This window comes from Eurosta solidaginis, chromosome 3 (genome assembly GCF_040869045.1).
Source record: "Eurosta solidaginis isolate ZX-2024a chromosome 3, ASM4086904v1, whole genome shotgun sequence".
Classification (NCBI taxonomy): domain Eukaryota; kingdom Metazoa; phylum Arthropoda; class Insecta; order Diptera; family Tephritidae; genus Eurosta; species Eurosta solidaginis.
Window position 1 is genome coordinate 147325735 of NC_090321.1, and position 6000 is coordinate 147331734.

The window sequence follows — 6000 nt, forward strand, 5'->3', positions numbered from 1 at the left end:
AAAGCACCAATGTCTCCAGCTTTATCGAGATAGATATAGACTTCTATATATCAAAATGATCTGGGCGAAAAAAGAAATTCATTTAGCCATGTTCGTCCGTCCGTCCGTCCGTAAACACGATAACTTGAGTAAATTTTGAGCTATCTTGATGAAATTTGGTATGAGTGTTTCTGGGCGCTCATCTCAGATCGCTATATAAAATGAACGAAATCGGACCATAACCACGCCCACTTTTTCGATATCGAAAATTTCGAAAACCGAAAAAGTGCGACAATTCATTACCAAAGACGGCTAAAGTGATGCAACTTGGTAGGTGGGTTGACCTTATGAAGCGAATTAGAAAATTTTTAAAATTTGGACAATGGGCGTGGCACCGCCCACTTTTAAAATAAGGTAATTTCAAAGTTTTGCAAGCTGTAATTTGGCAGTCGTTGAAGATATCATTATGAAATTTGGCAGGAACGTTACTCCTATTACTATATGTGTGCTAAATAAAAACTAACAAAATCGGATTACGAACACGCCCTCTTTTGAAAAAAAAATTTTGTAAGTAAAATTTTAACAAAAAATTTAATATCTTTACAGTATGTAAGTAAATTATGTCAACATTCAACTGCAGTAATGATATGGTGCAACAAAATACAAAAATAAAAGAAAATTTTAAAATGGGCTTGGCTCCGCCCTTTTTAATTTAATTTGTCTAGAATACTTTTAATGCCATAAATAAATTTTACCAATCCATGTGAAATTTGGTAGGGGCATAGATTCTATGACGATAACTGTTTTCTGTGAAAACGGGCGAAATCGGTTGAAGCCACGCCCAGTTTTTATACACAGTCGACCGTCTGTCCTTCCGCACGGCCGTTAACACGATAACTTGAGCAAAAATCGATATATCTTTACTAAACTTCGTTCACGTACTTATCTGAACTCACCTTATCTTGGTATAAAAAATGGCCGAAATCACACTATGACCACGTCCACTTTTTCGATATCGAAAATTACGAAAAATTAAAAGAAATGCCATACTTCTATACCAAATACCAAAAAAGGGATGAAACATGGTAATTGGATTGGCTTATTGACGCAAAAGATAACTTTGGGAAAAACTTTGTAAAATGCGTGTTACATCTACCATATTAAGTAGAAGAAAATGTAAAAGTTCTGCAGGGCGATCTCAAAAGCCCTTGGAATCTTGGCAGCAACAGTATCGTGGTATTGCATATATGTATAAATAAATTAGCGGTACCCGACAGATAATGTTCTGGGTCAGCCTGGTCGACATTTTGGTCGATATCTCGAAAACACCTTCATATATACAACTAAGAGCCACTCCCTTTTAAAACCTTCACTAGTACCTTTAATTTGATACCCATATCGTAGAAACACGTTATAGAGTCACCCCTGGTCCACCCTTATGGCGATATCTCGAAAAGGCTTCCACCTATAGAACTAAGGCCAATTCCCTTTTAAATAATCATTAACACCTTTCATTTGATACCCATATCGTACAACCACATTCTAGAGTCACCCCTGGTCCACCTTTATTGCGATATCTCGAAAAGGCGTCCACCTATAGAACTAAGGCACTCTGCCTTTAAAAATATATATTAACACCTTCCATTTGATACTCATATCGTACAAACACATTCTAGAGTCACTGCTGATCCACCTTTATGGCGATATCGAAAAGGTGTCCACCTATAGAACTAGGGCCACTCACTTTTAAAATACTCATTAGCACCTTTCATTTGATACCCATATCGTACAAACACCTATAGAACTATGGTCCACTCCCTTTTAAAAAACTCATTAACACCTTTCATTTGATACCCAAATCGTACAAACATATTCTGTAGTAACCCCTGGTCCACCTTTATTGCGATATCTCGAAAAGGCATCCACCTATAGAACTAAGGCCCACTGTCTTTTAAAATACATATTAACACCTTCCATTTGATACCCATATCGTAAAACACATTCTAGGGTCACTCCTGGTCCACCTTTATGGCGATATCTCGAAAAGGCGTCCACCTATAGAACTAAGGCCACTCCCTTTTAAAATACTCATTAACACCTTTCATTTGATACCCATATCGTACAAACACATTCTGGAGTCACCCCTGGTCCACCTTTATGGCGACATCCCGAAATGGCGTACACCTATAGCACTATGGCCCACTTCTTTTTAAAATACTCTTTAATACCTTCCATTTGATACCCATGTCATACAAACACCTCCCAGGGTTACCCTAGGTTCATTTTCTTACATGGTGATTTTCCCTTATTTTGTCTCCAAAGCTCTCAGCTGAGTATGTAATGTTCGGTTACACCCGAACTTAGCCTTCCTTACTTTTTTTTATGTAGTTTTGTTTTATGGCACTTTTGTATAGTTCTTGTTTTATATTTTTATTTTTTGCACGAACGAAAATTCGATTTTAATTTAAGTATTATTTTGTTTTTACATTTTGGGTGTTGGGCCAAAGATGGCTGCGAAGGACCATGAGTAAATGGCCTCTCTTCGCTACACTGCACTATGGCCGAAATTGCGATTTTAGCGGCAAAAAATACTTCCCGACAAGCTAGCTTCACCAAATTTGGTGTGTAGACTTCTAATGATAAAAAAATCTATTTGAGAAAAAAATGGGCTGGCCACGCCCCCTTTTTTCAAAGTAGTGGCAAAACGTACTTCCTGGCAAGCTAGCTTCACCAAAATGGTTACACGGGCAAAAAAGCAACTTGAGAAAAAATTGAACGGTCCACGCTCTCTTTTTCCTATATTCAAAACCCAAATTGTCGCCAAAAATACTTACCAAAAAGCTGGCTTCATCAAATTTTGAAAAGGGACTTCTTCTGACATAAAAAACTTTAGAAAAAATGGGCGGCCCGCGCCCACTATTAAAAAAATATTAAATGCTACCAAGAAATTAATTTATTTTTTAATTCGTAAATTTATAATTTTAAAGAAGTTGTAAATGCTTATGGATTAATCTGAAAATAACAAAAATAACATACGTATTCTCGAAAGATATAGGGTTTAATTATTCATGGTCTGTTTTTTCGTTTTCAGCCGCTTCTAATTCCAATGAATAATTATTTATCGACTCTAAGCTTACACCAGAATCATAACTATAATTGCAGCTGGAGGCTTCTTGAGATGTTGAAGGTAGTAAAAGTTCTGGTGGCAATTTAGGCATTTTAAAAAGATCAATGACTTCTCTAGGAAAAGGAAGTTTTTTTGAACTATTTGTACGTTCTTGCAAACATAAACTTGAAATATATGGGTCAGAGCTATTCATAGCTCTATGATACATGTTAAGTATTTGTGCACTCTTGAATCCTTTCGAGCGTGACCAGTTCGATCTTTTTTATAATATTTGTTTCGTGCCTCAGATGCATTTTCTGCGAAGACACCTACGGGTACTACTGAAGCTTCAATTATTTGTGACGAATGCACTAATATTTTGTGTATTGTGGCAGACATAGAGTACCATTCGTAGTTTTGGAAAAATATTTCACTCGTTTTAATGCAATGATCACGAAACTTTTGAGCATCAATTTCAAATTCAGAGGAGAGAGCAATTAAGATTATGTGTAAATGTTTCAAAAAATCAATATTTATACCAGTAATAGATGCTAAAAGGTCCGTGCGAGAAAATGCTCTTCTAGCTGTGTTGCCATCGCTGGTGTTGCCGCCTGCCATTTGCTTTCGGCTTATCGACATGAAGCCCCATTTGAAGCAAAAACTCTTTTTGAATTTTTTGTTTCTTTTCTGCCAGGATTCTCTTCCCTTCTGCTCTACAAACTTACCATTTTTTCAAATCTAGCTTGTATGAAAGTTTTAAAACAAACTCGAAACTACGAATCCACGCATGCAAAGGCTTAATCCATATTTCAAAGCGTCGGCCTTCGGTTCAAAATTCGGAGCATCAAAGTTTCTTATAGTTCGAAATTCCTTTGGACCAGCATGACAGATGGGACATTGCTGTGCACTTTTAGTTTCTGTCAACAATTTAAGAATTTCCCATCTATTAATGTCATATAAATTATATTTTACTTTAATTTTTTCCCATTACTTAGTGTGTATTGTAGTGGTTTCAACTCCTCAATCTGTTTCTTTATGTTGTGGTTTTCAGTTAAAATGTGCTCTTTTGTTTCTTTAACAAACACCACTTTTAAAGGGCCAACAAAACCGTACTGACTGAGGTGTACGGTTTACCCAAATGTTATATCCTGTTGATGAAATTATTTCTATTGGAATGACTGATGTCACAAAAAGGGAATGATCGAAACTTTCCGAAGTATTTTCCACAAATTTTTGTTTAAACAAGCTGTGACCGGTAGAACCATCAAACCCGTAGCTCGAAATTAGGATCGATTCTTCAACATCCATTGTACACAATACTTCATCTTGATATTCAAGAATTCTTTTAGCTGTGTGGTCTAACAAATTTTGCAACGATACTTCGACAGAGCTTTCATTCGCTTTGATTTCATCCGGTCTACATTTCAATTTGCTTTTATAAACTTTATCATAAGTCGGATAAATACTACAATTGTGTTTTATGTTTAATTGCCGCATATTTGAGTACACCTTTTTTGTTAATCCGTTTTCTAACACAAACATTAAAGCTTCATCAGGTGATACTGGCGTAACTTCTTTATGGCTAGCATTAAGAACTTCTCGAATTTTGGATGGCCGATTTGGAGATATAGCAACTTGTTGTAGGACAAATTTCAAATCCGTTGCGTGGGATTTTTTGGCAGATATAGAGGCAGCATGAACTAATAATTCCTTGCTGGGAAGCTAATTCGGAAGCTAATCTCCTTTTATTTCTTTCGCAGCTATCATTATACGTCAGTTTTGGTCGCCCAATAGTATTAATCTTTTTCGGTATTACAAAAATTGTTTCTCGACTCAACCATTTCTTATTATATTTTCTAAATGCATTCTCATTTCTGGTTTGTTTATTTCATTTAAGTTTAATAAAATTAGATAAGTTCCGAGCTTTAGTACATATCAATTTACTTAATTCACTGTCAATTTCGTATGAAATCTTTCCTTTTATGTAATTCGAAACATTCCTGTTGTTTCTCAACCAAAACTCAAATATTTCAGAATTTTTGAACCTGAGTGTTTTTTTACAAAAGTATTAAAAATTCGTTCATTAGCAGTCAAATGCATACACTTTTACCATGACATAAAACTTGAGTTTTCTACAAACAATCACATGTAAATAGTTCCAATGACACTTCAAAACATTTTTAGTTTTACTCCACGAAAAACCATAAAACTCTTCAGAATTTCACAAAAAAATACATACAAAAAACCACCAAAATAAGTACGAAATAAAAACATTTAGCAAACTATATTTGTGTATAGTAAACTTACTCACCTCGAGTAATAGAACTCATATTTACAAAGTTTTTTTTACAAGAATATATTATTAAAAAACAGTTTCTAATTTTATAAAAATTTTGCTGCTTCACTTGTATTAACACGTACTAAAAAATTTGTAAACATTACCAGCTGTTTGTACATAAACAGGGTTGCCAACAGTAAATTTTTTTTAAAATTTTTTCTTATCAATATGTTGGGTATTGAACACCATCAAAATAATTGCAAAAATTTAAATTTGAAAAATTGACTTTTTGCCGCTAAAATCGCAATTTCGGCTATAGTGCACTGTACCACTTCTACAACAAAAAATCAATAATGCAATGAATTTCAAAGAAGACGTCAACAATATAAACTGCGCTTATATGACGGCATTATCAGCCAATGGACGAAGCAGGAAACAAGAATGGAGGCAGTAAATTAAATGTAAAGTTTTGTTTATTTATGTGTTAGATGTTAAAGTTTCAATGTTATAAATTAAACGTAAGTATTATGTTAACACCAGAGTGATGTGAATTGTGTAATTCTAACTAATGTGTTAATTTTTGTTTTGTTTTATGTCATATTTTATGATAAATATACAGTCTCCCTGATGAAGATGA

The 6000-nt window shown here is 34.5% G+C and overlaps 1 pseudogene; it reads right to left on the reverse strand.

Annotated features, from left to right (window-relative positions):
* Positions 1-2952: 2952 nt before the first annotated feature.
* LOC137244342 (uncharacterized) lies at positions 2953-5415 on the reverse strand (annotated as a pseudogene).
* Positions 5416-6000: the final 585 nt, after the last annotated feature.